Raw genomic sequence first — 24,902 nt, 5'->3', positions numbered from 1 at the left:
TAAAAGAAAATAAATTGGTTATATGAATTATTCATCCCAATGTTTACATAGTTCTAGTCTAACAGTGAAGCTACTTTAGTATTTTTAAGTTTATGAGCAGTTCAAAAAATAATCTGTATTCTCACAAAACAGTAATTTTAAAACTACTCAATTTCTAATTGGCAAAATGTCTGACTATTGAAATATGTGTGTGCATGAACGTAGCATTTGCAAGACATACTGGTAACAAATTACCATGATTTAAAATTATGTCCAAATTTAGCTTCAAAACTTCTTGTTTCTTTAACTAGATGCATTCTGTTTATGAGTAAGCTATTTTGCTTATCTTCATAGGACTTTCAAAGCCCTATGGTTACAGGCGTATGTTCCTACGCACACACTCCAAACGTACATGTTAGTAGATGTGCAAGATCAACAGCTACACTAACATCCGAGTCCACCCTCAACCTGGCTAAAAACTCTTTACTAGTGACTGTATTAATCCTTCAACTAAAAGAATTCTTATTTGCATTCCAACATTTCAGAAGTTTCTAGAAAAGACAATAGCTCCTATTAGAAAATTAAGTATCTCCTTGCTGACTAAATAAACTTTCCTGTATCTGTCTTTCAAATAATAAGGGAAAGGATATTAATGTTGCAAACTTTTCCATGACCACAAAAGTTTGATTTGGATCCAGGATTAAACCGTAAAACTGATAGTGAGCTTCCCCACCCCACAAACACCCAAATAACCATCTAATTTTCAAAACACCTAAAAATATGGATGACTAGCTCTATCTGTTTAATGCTCAATTCAGTACCATATTTTTCATCTTTTTGAAAAAACAATTAACTTCATTTTTAAAAGGAAAAGGTGTTTTCAACCAAATATTCTATGCCCTTAAAATGTCAGTTAATCATATCAACATTTTGTATATTTCTTTAAAAAAAAACCCAAACAAAAAACCCCAAAACTTTAAAATCCAGAGATTTGTTGAAACCGTTTTCCACAGACACTTTCCGTTCATTGGCTTTACACAGTGAGGTCCAGTCCAGCCCTGAAGCACTAGGGTTTTATGAAGAAATAACTGGGCAGAATTGGACATGATATTTCTCTTTCAGGCTGATTTTAAAACAGAAACTGCATATGAAATCACCTGGAACATTTTCAACGTTAAGTCTCGAAGAACAAGAGTTACCTACTGGCAGGTAAAAAAAGATGAAAGGTAGAGATTCACAATAAAACTACTCCTCACACAATTTAAAACTTCATAAGTACAATATTTGCAAAATATTTTTTGCACTATTATATTTGTCTTTTAATATATAGCCTCTCATGCACTCCGTAACAAAAAAGGCTCAAATTGACAGAATTTTAGAGAGGAAGTTAAAGATCACATATACATTTACTCAGGTATTTGCTTGCTCACAGATTGAATGCAAGCAATGGAGGGGCTATTAGCAGCGTGTTTGTAACTTACAGTTAAGGAAACACAAAATTATGAGTGTTCCTCTTGAATAAAGCCATGGTAAGAAGAGGATCACGCAACAAAAACCTTGTTGAGAGCATCACTAAGTGTGGACAAGTATACCAGAGTCCTGCTAGAAATACCTTGGCAACCTGCGGCGCGAGCAGCCAGTTTTGATGGCTGCAAGGAACGAAGCTGAGAAACAAGCAACCAGAAGAGTCTGGATGGGAGCCAGACGAGGCATGAGGGGGGACGTACCAGAAAAGCCACTTCACAGCTGGAAACGGCAAAGTGATTGTAGTGGCGGGAAGGGCAGGATCCAGGCACAGAAGCGTCTTCCTTTGGTAGTTTACTACGCCTCCAAAGGCCAGCAGATCTGGTTTTTAGATGTTGCCAGGCTGACAGCGTAACTACACACATGGCTAGTGCACGCGCTCTTATCTTGCCACAAATAAGAATAGCCCGAGCAACGTCCAACATCTGTCCAAGGGCTACGCTGCCAGCTGGGGGCTCGGGGGCTGGGGTTTGGTTTTGCTTTTGTTTTTAGACATAAAACCACTTCTGAAGTTTGCATGTCTTCCAATTGGTGTACATCGCGCTAGCGTTTTGAGATAGGAGAGTATGATAGAGGATGCTGAAGTGCAAACTCACATCACCTCAGGACTCCTAGGAAAATCTTCAAGAAGTCATTATCGTTCTTTTGAGTGATTTTTCTGTCTAGGGGGAGAATACTTGAGCATTATTTCTGTGGGTGAGAGTGTCTTTAAGTGAGAATAAAGTTGCTTGAACTTACAAAAATACACTCAGAAGCTCTAACTATGAGGACTTAAACTGTTACCAATCATTTAATGAAAAAAAAAAAAAGTTTATGCAACAATAGTATCAGAATGCTTATTCCACATCAAAGGCCAGGAAGTGAAAAAAAATCGAAGAGATTGAGCATCAGCCCTAACTCGTATAAGCTGCTGATCAGATATTTTCTACTATATGTTTGACAATTCTGAATACACTAAACGACAAGCTTTGTAGAGAAAACAGAAGACAAAACATTTATGATTTTGGAAAAATGATTGCTGGAACTTCTACCTCACTGTTGTGGGTTCATGATTCTTTTCTGTGCAGTAGTAATGTTCTTTTAACATACTTCTCATTTAACTTCCTTTTTCCCTGGAAAAAGAAAATAAATTGCCTATTATTAACAATATTAACATTTAAGTAGTGCCAATTAGACTTCAAGTTCTTGCACATAAAAAAGTGTAATTAGGCAAGGCCTCTTTCTCCTTTGGCAGCTGCTGTTTGGAGATATTTTTTGAAGGCAGGGTGAATAGGCTAGCAACACTTCTTGCACAGAAATAGTTGTACCTCTAGAATGAGCAGGGAGGACTAAAAACCTGATTTTTCAATTCTTTTTCCTCTAGATAGGTTGTGTCTGGCTTCAAAGAAGTCACGCTGGTGTAAAATTAGCATAAAGGAGAGCAAAAAAGTAGGACTTCTGTCTGAAAAATTGCAGATTATTATATCACGCAGGAAATTCCAGAGACTTTATAATAATAAGATCCGCCACAAATTACTCAGTGATTTCTTTTGTTTCTGATATTGAGGCAATTAGAGAGAGAGAGAGATCGAGATCTGTTCCTGTTTTAGTTAAACTCAACAAGGCTGCAACTCCCTACACAGATGCTGAAGTAGTCATGAAGGAGCACTGATTTCATTCCTCCAATGGCCAAGCCAGTGTAAGCAAGCCACATACCAAAATAAATTACTAGGTCTGGGGAAGCATTGATGTGCATTGATTCCTCTTTTCCCATTAAAAGTGGCGGGGGGGTGGGGAGAGGGACAGGACTGAGCGGTAATTGAAATTTGAGATGAAAAAGTTTGTCTGCATGTTTGCTCAGGCAGAAGACTCAAGGTACACTCAACCCCTTCTGATCTCCACCACTGTCATAGTAAAATGCAAACATTTCCTGACTTGTTCTTTGAGTAAAGCAAAGCACAAACACACGATCTTCACATATTCAGAGCATGATTTAAGTGCAACAGGTACGTTACATAGTAAAATAGACACTTTTAGAAAGGTGAATTCCATTCACTACATACTGACTTCCTCCACGAGTAGTCCTGTAGGTTTTTGGGGTTTATTTCACTGGTACTGCTTGAGAATACCTGAAGTAATTTTGACCAAATCAGGTCCACAATTATTGAGCTATGCATAATGTACAACACCTTCCTACTAACGATTTTGTTTTGTGTTTCTTGCTTTTAATCTCGTTGTTCTTCACATCCATGGGCAACTAGCTGCTATATGGAATTGTGAAATCTTCAATAAAATGAGCTTTAAAAATTAAACAAAGTGAATTCACTGTTGTACTGACACTGCACATTGCCACCATACTCATCACTACCTGATTTACCTCAGCATCTACTCCTAGACCCTCTGTTTTACCTTCATTTATGAGCTATAATGGTAGGGATACCATAATAGGGTTCACAGCAGGTTTTTTGACTTTTCAAATTTTCATTCCATTAGATCCTGAAAGGAATCATGCAGTACTTCTGAGAAACCTGTTTTGCTGCTTTGTGCTGTACAGAAGTAACATGAGTGATGCAAGCTCTTCCAGTTTACAAAACACCACAGAAAAACATCTCTTGATGAAGAGCAAAGATGGATAGTGAGAGCTAAAAGTGGGTATTCATGTAAGGCAGGTGAGCCTGTATGTCATTTGAAGCCTTTCATTTCTTCTACCTTGATTTTTGTTGCTTGTATGACATAGCTGGATGGGACAGGCATTTGTTTGATCCTGTTACAGTCCTGAGCCATCATTCTCATCATCTTTGATAAATGGTATGGAAACCAAAGAAAGAAATGGTTACAGCATTACAGATTATTGTTTTAGGTTTAAGTTATAAATTTTTTACTTTCCTGTGTGACCTTAAAAACTCCTATAATACCTTCCAGGCAAAAAGCTAGGGATAAGAGACTAATGGCTGAAATGAACACTAGGTTCAAGCACTCTCAACAGATTTGGGAACATGTATTATCTACCATTCTCACTTTTTTTAGCAGCTCTAGTAAATGGTGCAAAATTAAATAGGTTGAGAGGCTTCCTTCCATACATAACAGGCCCTGTTTTATCCTGCAAAGTCTATCAGAGCTCGAGGCAGAAAGCATCTAGTTTGTCTTCTGAAAGGTATCACATTATAATAGGTAGTAAGAGAGACTCGGCAAGCAGCATTAATTAACTGGAGGCTGAAACAATAAAAAATACATGTCTAAATATACAAGAATTTCTCTGGATTGTGAACTCCAGCTCACATTTTGAGACCAAGTGCCTGATGCTTTTCATTTCAAATTGTTAATCGCACCACTGGAATGCAATTAGCTGCAATTCTACAGTGCACATGAAGGGATTTCTGCACAATGGGCTACCATAATTTGATCCTGAGGTTTCTGAGGAAAAGAAGGAATCAAAACCTTCCTTAGAAACTAGTTTACTTTTGAAAAGGGGATCTTTCTGAAGTTCTTTAAGGGTCATAATACTTCCATTTAAACATATTGTTTAAAACAGAATTAATGTTCTTAGCAAGGAAATTTACCTTCCCCACGTCACAGACTCTGCAAAGTAGAATTCAGAAGGTCAGACTTTCATCCTGCAATAGATCTTTCCTTTCATAAGTTCATCAAAGAATGTTTTCTTTTTTTTTCCTTCCTGAAACTAGATTTAAGGTTTCTATACAATGTATTGTAGTCTTCCTATTCTTCAGACATTTTTAAAGAACTCGATAGGTTTTGGCCAAAGCTCCATTTGTCAGAGGCAGCAGGCTCTATTACTTGCTGGATATAAGACATTTAATTAGTGTCTTAGAAGAATTATGAGCAACTCAACCTAAGCTGAATAGAACACTTCAATTTCTATATATAATAGGCCCTAAACTGATGAAGAATATGGATTAATCTCTCTCATCATATCAAGAATTGTATTTTTTTCTTTGTGTTTTCATACAGTCTTAATAACTTGAACATCATGCACATGCACACAAAATACTTAAATAGATGTCTAATAGCTAATTCCTTTCCTAACCAAAGTATTAAAGTTATGATGAATATACAGATTTGAACTTGTTCCCTTCTCTAATTTGCTCATCTGAAAGAGCTTGAATCATATTCAAACTGCAGTGCTGAAAAATCTTTGTTATTTATTTCAAAGGCATAGTTTACTTTGGAGATGGACACTTTTACAAAGACCATGTGAGATGAAGTTCTCCTGACTCTATGAAAGTCATGATCGGATTCTCAGAAAAAATTCTAAACCAGAACCAGATTATTTCACGGATTCAGAAATAGAGCAACTCAGCGTGCCTGAAGGGCTGCCCGAAGATGCAAGGAGATATTTTGCAAAATTTCATCCATCTACAGCTACAGACATCCTCCATTAACCACTTAGATGAACACCCTATCCATTTTTTCTGATGACCCAGCTGGTCTTGTCTTTCAGACTCCAAGACTAGCAGCAAACCCTTACCGCTTCTATTTCCAATCTGCATTCCTCAAGCTATAAAAATGAATATTAACTTTGAGCCTTTTCAGCCCTTTTTTTTTGGCCAGCATTTTGGTTCTTTTCAAATGCTTGGCCTTAGCAACTATCTTGATTACTATTAGTGTTTGCCAGATCCTAGCAATGCTAGCCTCCTGTCTGTAGGTTTGTGGTTTGCTATCACTCTACCAGTCATCTCCTAGGTTTATAAAGGGCCAGTGACAACTTCAGCTTCTGGTATCTTCTCACAGAAGCCACCCCTGTTTGTTAAAACACACACACACACACACCCCCCAGCATCACCTTAGAATAGACTATCCACAATTATGACACATTATATTTAATATGATTTAGGTCATCTATCGAGGTCATGATTTGGAAAGTTTATCTGAAAATATTCGACGTCCAAAAAAAAGACTTAGTGAGGATTACAGAACAGTGCTGCTGACAGAATAACAGATTAAAATTTAGGAATGAGAAAAGCCCAATTAGACCTTGCATATTTGCCATAGCTGGATTAATCCTAAGACTGTGTTCTTTGATATTCAACTGTTCCACTTAAATAATCATCATTAATAGTATTTTAATGTTTTGGTCCTTGGCAGTTTCTTCATATTGCTTCTTGTCAGACTGTTTAGCTGAATTCTTTTTTTTAGAGCTATATAAATTTTAAGACATAACTTGTCTCATGAAAAAACTTTGAGGATGGTGTATTTAAGTATTTACATAGTAGCCTTGATAAATCTGTGATAATTATTCTGAAGGAATAAAAGCCAAAAGAGGAACTTCTACTTAATAAAAATGGAAAACACAACCTGATATTTATCAACACCTGAATGACTGTAGAGTCATACTGTTTCTCCTATCTTTGAGGATTATAATAAGAGCATTGACATTAGACTTGCATAAGCCACACAGCAAGAGTGCAAGATATCAAATGGAGAAGATGCTTTACCTATAATTCTTCTGTAAACAGAGGCCCTCCAAAATGCCTGGACTTCATTTTATATGCCATTTTCTTTCTGTTAAGAGAGCTCATATGATGTGGGGATCACTTACATTAATGTGTCAAACATGGACAAACTTTAATCTCTATTCCTTCAGAATTTGTTCACCTGGAATCAGCTATACTGATTTAAGACAATGAACAAAGAAAAGGTAGTGGTGCCCCAGGCTGTTAGGTTGTATGTTGCTAATTTATTAAGCCTTTGAAAGGAACCCGTAAGATGAGAAAAACAGTAATTCCAACGTATGGATCATACTGCCATAGGTATTAACTATAGAGATAGATCAGGCTTACATTGCCTTTTTAAAATGAAAGACAGGTTTTGCAACTGACACGTGAACAAAGCAAACAAACAAAAAAAAGACCAAGGAAAGCAAGCAGAACTTTGCCCATGGAGTTTAATTTGATCTCGGATATATTTCCTCTCTTTCAACTAATATAATCCAAACATGTTGATCTTTAAAAGCAGACTATAAAAGGCTGTCTATTATGCTCACAGAGCAACATCTATCACAACACTTAGGATTTTGCTCACTCTAGAAAAATGTGTCAACATTTCCCACTGTTGTGTTTATGCTCTCTATTTTGTTTCACCAGTATTGGCAACATTTTCTGTGCAACTTTCAATATACCCCGGGTATACTCACTTGCTCTCACTACATACCTATATTTTCTCTTTACATAAGAAAACAAACCCCCCACATATTTACTTCCAACAATACTCTCTTAAAAGCTGTAGGGTTTTATTGTTGTTGCTGTTCCCCAAGAAGTCCTAACTATGAGTTTGAGTTGTATCTTCTTAGGAGCAATAATTTAATGATACCTGTAGATTTTCTACAGGTTGTGTAGATTGTTGTACAGGTTGTGAAATCTGTAGATTTTCAGCTACTAAACCAAATCCTCTTCTAGTAAGGCACAAGTTGGTACCTTGTAAAGTACAATAAAACTTTGGATGACATAGACAGATGGTAGCAATAAACTTACTTTTGACTTTGGTATTCTATCACTTTGCAATTGTATGATATTCCACGTGAGCATCTCAAGGCACTTCTCAGAATAACAATTTGGCTTCATAATGTTTCTGTTTTGCATTAAGGAAGCATTATCATCAGCAACATTTCACAGGCAAAGAAACTGACAGATTAAAAGGATTCAATCCCTAAAAGTGGTTGGGCATCCATTCCCTAAAAGTGGTTGGGCATCCATTCACATGCTTGTGACAGAAGTGTGTACAGAAAGACTAGCAAGAAAGGTTCAATCCGAAGTTTTACAAAGGCTTTTTTTTCGGAGGCAAGTAGGGAAGTCATTGCACTCTGATTTCATGACATTTAATTTCATCGTTACATTTCATTTCACGGAGCTTTGGACCTGGCCACTAATGGCATGGCCATGACCAGGTAAGGACCTACACTTCCTCAGCTATGGCACCCTGGGTTAGACCCTTAACTTTTACATACCAACACATTCAAAGGTGTTTTGCTGTGATAGAAGGCATTTCCCTGAAAATATGAAGCCACATAGGTTTCTATTGTTAACATTTCAGAAATTCTAAAAATGTTTTCCCCGTTATTCAGTTTACGAAATAATCAATATTTGACTCATGCTTTTAGTGAGGTTTATATATGCATTCATACTCACACAGACAGCAAGTACCCATTAGCTAGAAAAATACAATGAACCTAGCTAGTTTGAATCAAAAATCATTTACTGCCATCTTATAGAAGCAAGGTCAAAAGACAATTGCTATTTTAGGCAGCCTCCAGGTTTCTTGGAGACAAAGGTTTACTCTGTGTATCTGCATAACCTTGTCCTTGTCATCTGCATAACCTTCAGACCTGAGGAGATTTAAGATTAAATGAATTGGAAAACATAAGTAAATCACGTTTAACATTTCTTAACCCTTGCCGTGCTACAGGACCAGATGGGGTGGTATAACTCAGTTGACCAGAAGCATTTTCATCTAATTTATATTGGTAGTGTTAAAAACATTCAAACAAATTCAGCAATAAGGGCTTTTAGACAAGTGAACATACATTCTTTCAGTCTCGGTACTCTGTTCCAACATATCGCTATAAAGCTTCTAGGATAACAGAAAAAGAATTGGCCCATTACATTTTGGTTATCCAAACTACCTGTGGTGGGTTGAGCCTGGCTGGGGGCCAGGTGCCCACCAGAGCCGCTCTCTCACTCCCCTCCTTCACTAGACAGGGGAGAAAAGGCATAACGAAACGCTTGTAGGTCGAGATAAGGACAGGGAGAGATCACTCACTAATTGTTGTCACGAGCAAAACAGACTGAACTTAGAGAGGGAATTCATCTAATTTATTACTAGGCAAAACAGAGTAGAGGAATGAGAAATGAAATCAACTCTTAAAACACCTCCCCCCACCCCTCCCATCTTCCTGGGCTCAACTTCACTCCCGGCTTCAACCTTCCCCCCCTCAGCAGCACAGGGGGATGGGAAATGGGGGTTACGGTCAGTTCAGCACACGTTGTGTCTGCCGCTTCTTTGTCCTCAGGGGGAGGACTCCTCTCATCGTTCCCCTGCTCCAGCATGGAGTCTCTCCCACGGGGTGCAGACCTTCAGGAGCAAACTGCTCCAGCGTGGGGTCCCCCACGGGGTCACAAGTCCTGCCAGCAAACCTGCCCTGGCGTGGGCTCCCCTCTTCATGGGTCCACCGGTCCGGCCAGGAACTTGCTTCAGCGTGGGCTTCCCACGGGTCACAGCCTCCTTCAGGTCCCTCCACCTGCTCCGGCGTGGGGTCCTCCACGGGCTGCAGGTGGAATCTCTACACCCCCTCATCCTTCCTCCATGGGCTGCAGGGGGACAGCCTGCTTCACCATGGCCTTCACCACGGGCTGCAGGGGGATCTCTGCTCCGGCGCCTGGAGCTCCTCCTCCCCCTCCTTCTGCACTGACCTTGGTGTCTGCAGAGTTTCTTACATCTTCTCACTCCTCTCTCCGGCTGCAAAAGCTCTCTCCCGCTAACTGTTTTTCTTCTTCTTAAATATGTTATCACAGGGGCGCTGATTGGCTTGGCCTTGGCCAGCGGCGGGCCCGTCTTAGAGCCGGCTGGCATTGGCTCTATCAGACACAGGGGGAGCTTCTAGCAGCTTCTCACAGAAGCCACCCCTGTAGCCCCCCCGCTACCAAAACCTTGCCATGCAAACCCAACACACTACCCTAACAAATGTTTCGAGAAGGGAAGCCCTTGTGGTAAGAGCTATGCAAGTGATAGAAAGAGAGCAGTACTATTGGGTCATGGGCAATACGGTAAACAGAAAGAAATTTCATGGGATATTGTTGTTGTTATTGTGATTTTGCTTCATTTGAAAAGTGAAATATTTATAACAAACCTTGTTTCTTAGGAATATATACCTGGCTGCAAAAACTCAGAGATAAAAACTCGGCATATAAACTTTAGCATTGCTAGTATTTCTTTGGAACTTTTAAAATCTGCTTTCTTCCTTTAAGAAAATAACTAGGCCCCTTTTCTAAGTATGCAGAATTAGATGTTTATTGATTTTGGATATTTCCCCCCCCTCTCTTCACCCCCACTGGGCTGGATGAAAACTGGTTCTGTTTTAATTAGCTGGTAAGCTACTGACCTAATTGATTTTCAAAATATTTTTTACAATGGCTCGGTTATTATGAGTTGTCTCCAAACTGCAGTTTGTGTGAAAACCAACTCTACAGCTCGTGACTGCATTAAATGAACTTTCTGTATTTTTTTCCCCTTCTTGAATGAAATTACGGTAAATTCCTACAATTATTTCTTACTGAGTTTTTAACTATGTTCTTTTCTAACATTTTAAAAGCATTCAATTGCTGAGAAGCTTGAATTGGACAGAGGGTAAAGAAGATACAAGACATCACTTCAAACAGTCTCATGATGAGTTAATCAATGAACGATCTAGTCTTCCTCTTCTATGACACTATAAAAGTTAATATTCCCATGCAGCAGTCTGAGGAATGAATTCTGCCTGCTGCACTCCACTACTCTATATCATCAAGGTATTTGCACAACACATCAGACTGACAGTTTGAAGAATAATACACTTTCACAATATATATTACAACAGACCCTTTGCTGTGATGGTATGTACTGCACTACTCCTTCTCAGCCCTTATCTACAGCCTAGGAGGTGCCTTCTCCTGCCAAAACCCAGCAACTTTCAAACAGAGATGAAAGGAAGATATTATTGTGCTTTGTTCCTTAAAGTGCTACAAAACAGAGAAAAAATAGAGTATTTGTTTCCTTCCCGTAAAATTATATATATGTGTGTATCTGTCATTGTTACAGAAAGTGATATATTGTTCCCAAAAATAGGTCATAAATTGAACATTGCACTTCAGCCTGCATAGCTTAGATTCAGCTAAGCTTTCTTCCTAAAAATCAAGCCCATTGTTTCTCTCCTTCATAAAAGCCAGTCCGCACTCCAACCTTTTTGTAGAACAGCATCTGCTGCACAAAATCGAATATAGATCAGGAGATCTGAGTACGTTCAGCCTAAGTTGCAGGGGTACTTTTCAAATAGTGATCCACGATTAAGAAGTTAAGAAAGCAAACTGACTTTGACAACTAGAGAAAAGTGTTTGTCTCTCTCCTTGTCAAGTTGTTTGGTTTTTTTCTCTTTAGAGCACCCCAACTTTTTAAAATCCAATACAGTTTTGTAGCATTATATCACAAATTTTCTTTGAAAGATCATTCTTGCATTTGTAATGCTTAATAATACTGTATTTTCAACTCATCTACACTAAATTCTAGCAAAAAGGTGATATCTGTTGTACAAAGAAATAATGTATGTATGGAAATCATTACTATAGCACAAATATTTTTGCCACCTAATGAATACATCTGCTTTACATTTTTCTGGTGTAGAGAAGAAATTATAGACAATCCATCATTTTCAAGTGTCATTGTCTGAAAGTACGACGTTCCATTGAGTAATAATCTTCACTTTTCCTTTATTTTATCACCTTTTGCTTTCACTTTTTAGTGTAACCTTATAAAATATTTAAAACATGAAAACACATAAATATTTAAAAAAATATATTGAAAGTTGTAAATCATTCTACATGTAACTTATAATTTACTTGAAAAATTTATTAATGGTTGGGATTGGGTATTACTTGCTTTATCTATTATGATCAGAATTGAGAGTATCACACTCCTCTTTACTAAATCAAAGAATCATGTCCCTTACATACTGTTTGTTTCTCCAATATTCCTCCATCTAGGAAACACATAACTCATGCTGAAGACTGTAAAAGTGAACCTGGTCCAAATTTAATGAACAATCCATTTTCGAATGAAGTTTTTAAAAATTATTTCCTACTTTATATGTATATTCCTTACTGATATGATTCTGGAATCCCTTATAATAATTTACAGGATCTACCTATGCAGCACTTCTACTAAATAGAAAAATATTATCTGTTTTATAAATTTAAAACAGCACCAGTGATTTTAGGCTGCATATAGAAGTATTACGGATTCAAAAATATCTCCTGTCTTTATAAGTAGGAGATGGCATAAAGGGAGAAGTAAATTAGGCTCCCTGCCAACTTAATGCAATGGTAGGCTGCTATGGAGACCATTTCAGCCTCCCAAGTAATATGTTTCCTATTCTGAAGATTGTGAGGGAGAATAACAGACTTGTGTGTCAGACCTGTTAATACTCCCGGTGCCAAGGAAACCTACTTTCAACTTATAGTAGTGGACAGACCCAAAAACATAGTCTGGTATGAACGAACACACTCACCTGCAAGCTCTACAGTTCTCAGCAGTTCTTCATATGACTGCCCACTTTGTTAGGACTGACACCTGCTTGTGGACCTATCCGACCTTCTAAATCATTACTCTGTCTTGCACGTAAGTAACTACAGTTTGTTATAAGAAAAGAACTATTAAAAGGGCATGGAATGAAGGGAAAGAGTTTTCATACACTGCTTGGTTAAGTCATCTAGACATGCCAGATGCTCCAGCACATTAATTCTAATTCTAATTCTAATTCTAATTCTAATTCTAATTCTAATTCTAATTCTAATTCTAATTCTAATTCTACTGGTGGCTGAGTGCAGCATTACCCCTTGCTTATAGTCCTGGTCCTTGAACGCAGACTGGCTGTGCCCTGCCACCTGCGCAACTCTCCCAGACACCTAGGTTCTCCTCGAAAGGAAGCCCGGGCACACAGGCAAAGGGGAAAGAGCACCACCCTCCCGCAGGTCCCCTGACGGGGATGATGAGGGAATTGGTCCTGCGGGCTGGATCACGGAGCCTTCCCTTGTGCATCGGGGATGCAGCGGGTGCACAGGGGCAGGGCAGCGGAGAGGCTGCACCCAGGACCGCAGGCGCTGCCTCTGGCTTTCGGCGGGCTGCACGGGTTTGCCTGCTGAGCTAGTTAGCTACCTAACTTGTGGGCTACTTACAGAGCTGCATAAAACGCTAAAAGCTCATAATTTTTCCACTTTTGAACTGATTTCTAAAAAGCTTATTTTTAGGAAATTGTTTGTTCCAATTTGGTTAAGGTTTCCAGTTATTTCAATAGGAAGAGCAGCGTTACGTTTTAGTGAAAAGCTGAAGGAAGGGATCAAAACAAATTTAGTTTGTAGTAAACATTCAATTCAAAACTATGTTTTCAAATGTTTGCTTACTGCCTTCAACTGCTAGTGATTTTATCCATCTGTGGAATATTGCTGTTTGATTCTGTCCTTTCTGATCTTGTCAGACCCGCTCAAGTTTAGGTGTCCAGAAAGTTTGATCTAAAAATTGAATTTATACCATAGAAAAAATAGTAATGGAGGGGAAATATGGACATTGAATGAAAAACTAATCAACCAGCACTGAAATACTTTCTGGGTACTGAGAGTATTTTCCTTCTCTGAGCTTACTAGATGTCTCTCTGCACACTTTATGAGTGAACTGGACTGTGTTACAATCTGGCAGGAAGAACTACTATCGGAAGATCAACACATATTTCATCAGTGATAGAAGCAGCTCACAGACCTCTAGATGCACTCAGTGGAGCAAAGCTGGAAAACAATTGCCCAAATGCTCTTTAGAAAAAACGGAAAGAAAAAAAAAAAAAAAAGAAAAAAATATCTCCACAACTGTATTTAAGTTTAGCAGTATATATAATTTAATCTTGATGTAACCATAGCTGTTTTCAAACTGTGCCCCTGCCCTTTCCTTATCCGCTTCCACTGGTCAAAGCTAGCAAATACCACACTATATAAAGGAATAGTCAAAAGGTTTTTATTTTGCGTGCACAGATGTCTCTAATCTCTCTAACAGTATTTACCAATATACCTACCTGGCATCTTGTGTTCTGAAGCATATTGTGGCTGCCACTTTTCTTGTTAGCTCTCTGTGTATTTGGAAATGCCTTTCGAGCATGACTGCATTCTGTTCTCTTCATTAAAGATGTATCTGTATCGCATTCCCTCCCCCAACTGCAATTATTCAGCCATTTCCTGCCACCTCATTTTTGACATAGGGGGCCCTGCTGTCCAAATGAAATTTTAATGAAGGCTCGAGGACGTGCGTGTGCGTTGTTGAGTCCCACTGCAGTCCTGTGACACGCAAAGAACAAGAGTCGAATACTCACAGTTAGTGGGAAAGTGTTGTGTTATTACTTTTTAAAAGGAACAAATGTTGGCATATGGCGTATGCTCTGCCAGCTCCACTTCGCCCAGTATTTTTGTTGCTGCCCCACATGCATTTCTGTGCAGTTTCTTCTTGCTGTCTAATCTGCCTAAGATGACCAGAATCCCACGTGCCAAGAGAACACTATACCACTTTAATCTCTCGCCCAACCTGCTTAACTTCTGCTAACCTTGTCACCACCACACTTTGCTTTTTAGAAAGGCAAAATTTCAATACACGTTACAAAAATAACCTCATTATCTTCTATTATGCAAACTTTCTTCTTCTTTTTCTCTTCTTGCTCCTCTTCCACTCATTGCTGTTTCTCCTTTTATCAGTGCAATCCTAACTTCAACAATAGAAACCCAATTGACCCATAATCATTTTGAATTACAAGTTACAGGAGCAATAAAAATCTTCAATTTTTGCCTGTGACGTCTTGCATGCCACGTACAAACACTAACAGTACCAACTATATGCAATGACTTCAGGGACCTCTTCTTTCTTTGGTCCTGACTTTTCATTTGCTTCTAGCAAACCTTCTTTCATTCAGTATGATCCTTCAAATTCAGCAAATGAGCCATTAAGCACACAGACAGACCCCAGCCACCCTGTCACACTGACCGGATTAATCTCCAGGACAGAGAGTGCAAAAGAGTTTCGCTGGAAAAGCCCCATCACCCGTAATGGTGTCACTGAATATTACACCCCAAAAGTGGTTTGTTCAGGTGTACTAAACTGAAGCTGTACGGAAAGGTTAATTCTAGCTTTTCTGAATTTTTGAGAACTTGATTAAGATTAAATCAAAATATTTCAGCAACCTCAAACACTTTTATCGTGTCAAAAATAGTGTGTTATTTTGCCCTCATAACAAAGTATAGCTCAGCCTTTTCTGCTAAAGTATTTCCATGAAACCTGGAATAGTGCAGAAATATGACATGCATCAGCCCAAAAGGGTTTAAGGTTGGCAAAGATGGTATTTTAAACAGGAAATCCTGAATGGTCTTAATAGGTGACACATCAATTTCACTTCTAATTACCTTTGGTTCAGAAATTTGATGTGATGGTGACGATATATAATTCTAGATTATTTTTTTTTTAAGCTACCTTTACTAAGGAAAATATTTCACAAAATTAGAGAAGTGCCAAGAACAATTGTAAAAGGATGGTTTCCTCACAAAAAAGTCAATTTAAAAATATTCTGGGCAAGCCGCAGACTACCAGCAGCAGTGAACTGTCTGTAGTTTTCAGGAGGAAAAAGTCTCCTTTTGAAGTTATCTTTTCTATCATTACACTATTTCAGCTTGTCAATATTCACTATGACAGCAGCTTCAGCAATTTCGTCTGATACCTTGAGTACAGATAAATAGCAGGAGATTAACCTACATTCAGTCTGAAAACAGTAGGAGAAAATATATGTTAACCATAACTGACTTGTGACAGACCGCTTCTGCTGTTTTACAAGAGGATAAGCCAATCTATGAATTTCTATTTCTGGTGGATTATGAGTGCATAAGATTTTTTTTTTTCCCATTTTCTGAATTAAAAGCATTATGCAAAAATCACATACTTGATACCACGCAATGAAATGAGAAAATTGAGGGTAAAGCTAAAGAAAATAACCTATGATGACTGCTTTTATACAGATTAAGTTAAGAGACATTCACATGATAAACAAAAATTTTTAAGATGATGTTTCAAGGAAACACCATGTTTCTGAATACAGTATTCTATCAAGCCTATTTCAACTAATATAAAACTCAGATCACTTTATCTTCAGTTTATTAGTAGTATTAATAGTTATCAGATCTATTTTTTTCAATATTTAATAAAAAACCCTCACAGAACTGATTGATAAAATTCTTGATGTAACTATTAACTGAGATTTTGCTATCAACTATATTTAGCAGATTTCTGCAATGTGTTACGTGGTCACAAAAGAAAGAAAAAAATTACAGTGCTATCCTGGAGTGGACAAATGAATTACATATATTTCAAAGATGTGAAAGAAAGCAGGCTGTGGTGACAGAGAATCAGAACTAATAGAAGACACGGAAAAATGCACTCATGCTATACCCCATATAAGCAACCCACAACAATTTTGTAATTTTTGTAAACCTTTTGTTGCTTCCAGAAGAGAGTTTTCTTGTCATAAGGTTTTGTACAGTAGTTACATTTATGCCTAAGGAATTACATCCTCTTTAATGTAACCTATCTTTCATTGAATACTATCATAATTTTGAGCACATGTAGAATTAGATTCTTCTAACTTTGACTACCTTAATTTTCAATACATATGCAAGAAAGTAACATGAAAGAATATTCAGTTGTTTCCAGTCTGTCTTTAACATTTCATCTCCAGCATTCATAAAAAGTGCAATTTTACCTTATCCATAAAGCACCTTTTCACAGTTTGGGGATATTTTATGATAGTAGAGAAGTATACTTGTATATTTCCATGTATTCAAAGTTATTGAATGAAATATCCTCTGTAACTCATTATCTTCTGACAAAGTGGTAAGATAAAAAGTTGTTACAAAGTTTTCAAGGTCTCATTTTAACTGTGCAATTTTGTTCAATTTTGCGATATAGGAGTGGATAGGTAGTAGCAAGGAAATACTCATTTTCATTCAACGTTCATTTACAGGCAAATTGGCAGTTTCTGATGTAAACATCAACATTTTCTGTTCTATCTGATGACACATCATCAAAATTGAAAATTTCTAAACCAAAAAATTAATAAATTTCTGAATTTCTCCATAAACATTAACTATATTTGTTCTGGGCAAAACCAAATCTTGATGATACAAGACAAGCTTCAACAAAAATAATTCAGGTTCAATCACTCTTATTTATGGGAGTCAGTAACTGCAGTGTCTCTGTTATACCTGGTTTTTCGCCTTGATTTGGCCAAGTTCTTTGGTCTTAGAACCTGAGCATCTGCAAGAATTTTCATTCAATTCCCCTTAAAACCTCAGTCCTTACCCTAACTAAAAGGGAGCCAATTTCTTCTGCTGCTTCCATCACACACTTCTATAAATACACCTAGTCATTCTTAAAGAAAACAACTGCAAGTATGGCAAGACCTTCACCAGGGAAATTCCTACAAAAAAGCGCCCTGTCCTTGCTTCTCCCTAAACTCTACTTGTGCACAGTTGCTTTCATTAGGAACAAGTTTCTTCAAGCTGACTTCTACACTAAAAAATAATGTTTAATCTACAGTTACAAGATTCAGCAAAGCTGTGCAGTGGCTTCACAGAATGGTTGACATTGGAAGGGACCACTGGAGGTCATCTACTAAGCCAGTCATTTAATTTAGAAGTTTATCAAGTAGGTCAAGCACAATTTGCCCTTGGTGAAGGCATGCTGACTACTCCCTACTACCTTGTTCTTTATATGCCTGGAGATGGTTTCCAGGATTAGCTGTTCCATCACCTTCCCAGGGATCGAGTTGATGCTGACCAACCTGTAGTTCCCTGGGTCCTCCTTCTTGCCCTTCCTGAAGACAAGAGTGACATTTGCTTTCCTCCAGTCACCATGATCAATCAAAGATTATTGAGAGTAGCCTCACAATGACATCAGCCAATTCTCTCAGCACTTGTGGGTGAATTCCATCAGGGCCCATGGGCTTATGTGTGTCCATGTTGCTTAAGTATTCCCTGATCTGATCCTCTTCTATTAAGGGTACGTCTTTCTTGCTCCAGTCTTTTCCCTTGGTCTCTAGGACCTGGGATTCCTGAAGACCAGTCTTGCTTGTAAAGACTGAAAGAAAACCAGCATTCAGTACTTCTGCCTTCTCCATGTCCTGTGTACCCAGATCCCCTGTCTTGTTGAACAATGGGACCACATTTTCCCTAGTCTTCTTTTTATCACCTATGTAAGTCTCGTTGTCTTTGATGTCTCTAACCAGTTTTAATTCCATCTGGGCTTTAGTTTCCTAACTTCATCCCTGGACGCTCAGACAACGTTTCTGTATTTTTCCCACATTACCTACCCTTACTCCCACCCTCTGTATTTTTCCTTTTTGTCTTTGATCTTGGCCAGAAGCTCCTTGTTCATCCACATAGGCCTCCTGGCATTTTTGCCTGACCTATTATTCTTTGCAATAGAACTCTCTTGAGCTTGGAGGAGGTGGTCCTTGAATACTAACCAGCTTTCTCGGATCTGCTCTGAGTAGATCTTTGAAGAGTCCATATTCTGCTCTCCCAAAGTCCAGGGTTGTAAGCTTGCTTTTTACCCCCTCTCTGCCCTCAGGCTTGATCTCTCTTGCCAGATCACACAAGAGAAGCACATAGAGCAAGAACTGGATGGTCTGTGCAAGACAATCTGAAAGAGCAGGGAGTACTGGTCAACTGCTGTTAAGCAACCCATCACTCAGCAAAACAAAAACTTAAGTGGATGTGTTATAATGTAGCTGGAAGTGTGACTTTCATACATGTAGGTGTAAATTCAGCTAGACTAAGCTTTAAAGGAGTTTAAAAGATTTTTCCAGTCCCCTCCTTTCGAGAACTATGCTTTAATCATCTTCCCTGATATCAGAAAACAATCCTGAGCGTGCATTTTTGGTTTGTGGCTATGAGAAAGTGCCACTGTCTCTCTAGAATTTAGCCAGGGCTGCTGAGAGACATAAAGATGGTGCTTCTCCCCTCGGGCCTGCACCGCGGAGCTAAAAGCACCACTCATCTTGGGGTGAATTTCTGGTGGGCTTCATGGGAAGGGTCCTCCTTGAGCCTTTCCTTAGGCTTACATCTTACATCTCACTTCCTCTATGACACCACTTGAAGACCAGAAAGAGAACAGAAGTGGCAAAATTATAGAACTGCAATGACGCATGCTTTCAGTATTCAATATGAACAAATAAGGTTACCTGAGCTACTTAGAGCAATGCTACCTCAGGTTTGTCTACACTTGCTGTAATGTCAACTCTTACTACAGTCCAGACATACTCAATTGACTGTTTTTTGTTCAGTTCAAAGTACCTGACCTTGAGATAGAGTAATCCTCTACAGAAAAGAGCTAGTAAAATGCCACATAGTAGATAAAAAGTTGTAGAAAATCAAAAAGCCAGCAAGTCACTAAGTATTTATCATCATCATCACAAAAAAAAAAAAAAAAAAAAAAGCTACATTACCAAAAGACCACAGCTTCAGGATGCATAATCCATAATCTCCATGTGGACAAGTAAACAGTGCAATGCTTCAATTATTACCCTTAAACTACTGGAAAGAAGACCTCAACAAACCACGCAGTAACTGTATCTGGATAATAGCAAATAAAAAATGGGAAATGAATAATTAGGTGATGGAGCCCAAAGATCCCAACAGCGTACTATTTACACAAAAGCTACCTTGTAATCATGAAATAAATTCTCAATTCCTGTTGCTAAATTTAAAGCTGACACAAGCACACAACAACAGAAAACCACACAGTGAATGTCTAATAATTATTAAGTGTTGTTATAGTTGTGATGGTGTAAGTTTATAAATGAAGTAAACTGTTTAGAGGTAGAAAGTTTGGAGATTTTTTTAAGATCATCCAGTATACAAGCAGGAGTGGAGAGGGGCAGAGGTGCACCATAAATCACGGTCTTGGACAAAATCTCTTCTTAATAAACTGGAGTCATAGCAGCAACAGCAAAATGAGCTGAACATTGGTATTTTCTTGCAGATTTCTTTCTTATCAGGGTAATCCATTCTTCACCATTTTAGTAATAATGATAATAAAAAAAAATTTCTATTTATTTTTTTTTTTTCCTAATTAAACTCAATGTACATCATATCTTGTCCTGGTCTTAAATATTTTAGATTAATATTTTCAGGTTTGTCATTTTCAATTTATTTATGTTTACAGAAATTAAGTCCCAAAAACCTATTTATTCCAGGGAAGAGTGGACAAAACATTGTTATTATTATTCCAAAATATAAATATCGATTTAAATAAGGTGTCTTACAGAAGGTTTAATGGACTAGATTATGATGCTTCCAGATATCAAACATCAAGTTAAGGTGTAATCAAACAGTTTTCCACTGAAATCAATAAAATCCTGTCCCTTGACTTTATTCATGTTAAAAAACTCTTTGGTGCAGCCAACTAGATATCCAAAGCTAACATGTTTGTGAGGACTTTCTTCAGAGTAGTTCTGGTCTGATTCTCTGGATGCAAGGTGCAATAGCAGTCAGGAAGCATGAGCTACATTCTGGAGCAGAGGCTTCAATTTATTTTCACCCAAAATTGCATACTTCAAGGCTGATCCATGATGCGAACCAAAGCACAGTAAGCAGAAAAGATTGGGAGATGCCTCTCAAAAGTACTCATGTTCTGAATTAAAATGGTAATGCCAAGACAGCTGTTGAAGAGCAAGATGTCATTTTGCTGCCAGAGGTGGCAGAGGAACAAACTTCAGATACTGAGGTGAAGCCCAGGTTGATGTTCCTTAGCCATTCTCCATTCTATTTTTTCCCCAATAAAAACTCTCTGTAAGGCCACTTAATTCAGCCATAGATTACTAATTTGTTAATGTAATTTAAAGGACCATTGGGGTTGTTGGACTTATTGAAGGATCTATACATTCATTAATGTATAGTCCCACTTCTCTGCTGGATACAACTCCTTTGATAAAGGACGGAATATGGGCAGCTGAGCTAATGAATGCTTTTTAAACAAACCTTACACATTTCAACTGAATGATGGTAAAGTGGGTACTGAGAACTGCAAAGGGCTGTTTATTCTAGTTTCTTTTCATCTGTCATGTCCAGAATATTTTTGTCCTGTCTTTAATCGTTCTTCTCCTTTACTTTAGGAACTCTAAAATCATCATTTTTTAGTTTTATTATCTTTTGTTTCAGAAATGCATTTCCAAATGTTTTTTGTTCTTGTGCGAGTTGCAATGAAGACATTGCATCTAATCAAAACCTGCTTAAAATAAGTGGAAGGTATCATACTCAGGACCTGAAGCAACACTCAGGGAAACGTGCTTGCCAAATCAAAATTATAGTGTGTTGCACAGTATCTTGTCTGAGGGTATCGCTAAAGAGAGAAGACATTAAAGGAATTCATTTGGAGTTTATAAGGGGTTAAGAAAACAGTAACCCTTTAATAAGAAGGATTTAATCAAGTTTAAATCCTATTTATACAGTTCAACGGATCAACCACCATTTTACCAAAAAGAAACTAAAGTTGTCCATAAAATAGTTCATTTCTATAGCATACTTACAGCATCTATTAATTCTTAAATAGTTTCCACACATTCTTGATAAAAGGAAGATTAATATCAGTAGTGTCAAAGGTATTGGGTTTTTGTTTATTTTTTCTGATAATGATAACATATTTAATTCCAAACTCAAAGCTTTAGTGACATTTTGTGAAATAATAAATTAGTTAATTTCAGCAAGACAGATTTTTCATAGGAGAGTTCTAATCTTCAAATTTTAACCCTTGTATCTATGGAAGCTGACAATTAAGTTGCAAAAATATCTCAAGACAATATGTTATCTTAAGATAACCTAGTCTTGAGACAGATATCTTAAATGTTTTGTTTACCTTTTCAAACAGCTAAAAATCTAAAATATTTTCATTTTAAATTTCATTACTTAGATTGTCAAAATATATTCTTGTTTAGAAGTGGTTTTAACCAATAAAACCACAGCTTTATTAATTTATTTATTGTAAAGTATAGCAACACTATCTAACTTTAATGATATTAAGCTACTTTTTCACAGTAGAGGTTTTTGTTGGTCAAAGTGTACTTTCTTCTGAAATGCAGCCCACATAAATTACTCTCATAGGGGTTTTATTTCTTCACCTTGAGGAATATAAGTTTAGATTCTATTACTAATTGCTTCCTTGTAATCAAGGAGTTGACATCTGGGGATTTTATAATCTTCAGGCTGCATTAAACAGCAGGATAGTTCTAAGGCAGTTTGTTAAAAGAGTAAGTTAACATAAACCATTGTACAACTTCGCCTTGAGAGGAAATTCTGAACTGTTATCAGGCTTTTCTCAGTCATCTTAATATTAAATAATATGTAATTTAAAACGTAAGTTTTTTTTTTTCCAGTAAGAGTGCTCCAAATTAGTTACAGGAGACTTGGCAAATTTTATAATTGTGAATTTGGAATTATACAGAATTTAGAGTTCCGCACTTAAGTAAATTAATATTGCATTTTAGGAATATACCATACCTACACAAAGCTTTTTGCTAGAAAAAGTCAGGTCTCAGAGGCAATCATGGGGGTCAGAGACAAGAGGAAAGATCAGAGGCAGAAAAATATAAGTATGAATAGAAGTTACACTAACTCTGGTTAAGGTGATCAGTAAGAACACCTAACATGTTCAGAATTAGGAAGGGCAGAATGGTGTTCCAAGTTCTTCCTACAACTCAAGTCTGCCAGGTGTGGATGTAGACGAATTTGAATGCTTTTCTAAAGGGATCTTATATGAACTTGAAGTCTTCTAAGTCTTGCCAGAATTCTGCTATTGACTTCTATTAACTGTAGTAAATACTCAAATTAGCTCAACGTAAAACAGTGTCAGAGTCTGAAAGTAAGCCACGCTAATTCATGAGGGCGCAAACTAGTATGCTCCCCAAATCAGTATGATAATTCAATTTTATTTTTTTAAATTAATTAATGAAATACTTCTCCTCAAATTTCATTGAGGTATTCATATGCTATCTTCAAAATATGCAAAATTAAGATGACCTACCCGACAAATCATTTAGTAGAAGAAGGGAAGTATAATAAAACCTACTGTTGGCTACTTCAGATTATTTTGATCTCCAGATCCTTTAGAGTGTCGTCTTCTGTTTAATTAAAGCATAACCATTTGGAAAGGAATACAAACAAAATCTCTGTGAATTTCCAATATGAATATGAATGAAGCACTCTCCTGCTCCCTCCTCCATCTCCCAATGCAGGGTTACTGTAGCAAGAATGCTAGGCAAGAGACAATCACAGTCTCTTGATATAAAATATTAACCATAACTGTTGTACTCATTATTACAGTATGCTGTCATGGAAACACATCCACAAGTATGTTATATATTGCTCTTGACCAAGCTTTGGATTACCGTAGGATTTGGCATCAATAAAAACTGATAATAAATCAAAAGAACTTCATGACAGTGGTGCTCATTTATTTTTCATTCTCATCTGTTTTAAAACACAAAATATAGCAAATTACAGTCAATAAGCAGTTAGATAAGTCTCATTAGATGGAAATTACAAATAATCTCCTTCTACATCTATTACAAAGAAGAACAGAGTAGGTCGATGAATGTATATTAAAAAAACCCCAAGTACTGATAGGAAGTTTTTACAAACAGCACTGTTTAAAAGGCTGACATATCTATAAGATGCCACATAGAGGACATAAAATATAAGAATTGAAACAATGCAAGAAAACATTTGCTTTTTTTTTTTTTTTTTTACATTTCCCTATCAGATATGTAGAATTTTCAAGAAAGATACCTTGCTTTCTTATTCTTCTAAAGAAAAGTTATCTAAGGAGTGATAGATATAGGATTACACCTAGAAGATCAAGGCTCAAAAAAGGAAAAATAAGTTTCTAAAACATGCATTCCTGGAAATGGGGTGTAAGTGAATCAGCATTTGACTAGAAGGAAAATCCTGCCACCAGAGTTTTGTGATTGAATATATCATATGGCACATTCACACATCCATTACACTTATAAAATTAAACATAAATTCAGTTAAGATTTCTTGCTTATATGTTCTCTATGAGAAAGGCTGTTTCATATAATTGTTCTTTGGGTTGTTTGAAATCTGATTCTTAATCTAATTTCCTATTCAGTTGCACATACGGCTCCTTACTCAAGAACCTCTTTCCTGCCTCTACTTGCACCTCTTATGTAGCTGTAGGCTGTACTCCTGTCACTTTTTTAGAACAGGCTTGTTAGAATCTTAAATAGGCGCTCCAGATCCTGAACATCCTGGCAGAAAATGTTTTCTAAAATTGTTCAAATTTGTTCATGTTCCTAGATGACGGATGACCACACTTGTACATTAACACTTATAATGTAACAAAATACAGAAAATGCTAATCCAGTGGTTAAATGCAGAAAAAAGTTCTGGAATTATTCCCTTTGGTCAAATTATAGAGATCAAAGGATCACTTTTTCCCTTCCATACTTACGCCTTTGCTACAAATAACAGTTCTGCCATCTCTTTCTTTTTTTCTTTCTTTCTTTTTTTTTTTTTTTTTAATAAGCAAAAGGTGTGCAAAAGTAGCCCACAGACAGGTAAACAGCT

This window comes from Grus americana, chromosome 1, assembly GCF_028858705.1.
Source record: "Grus americana isolate bGruAme1 chromosome 1, bGruAme1.mat, whole genome shotgun sequence".
Taxonomy (NCBI): Eukaryota; Metazoa; Chordata; class Aves; order Gruiformes; family Gruidae; genus Grus; species Grus americana.
Note: the sequence above shows the minus strand (reverse complement) of the source record.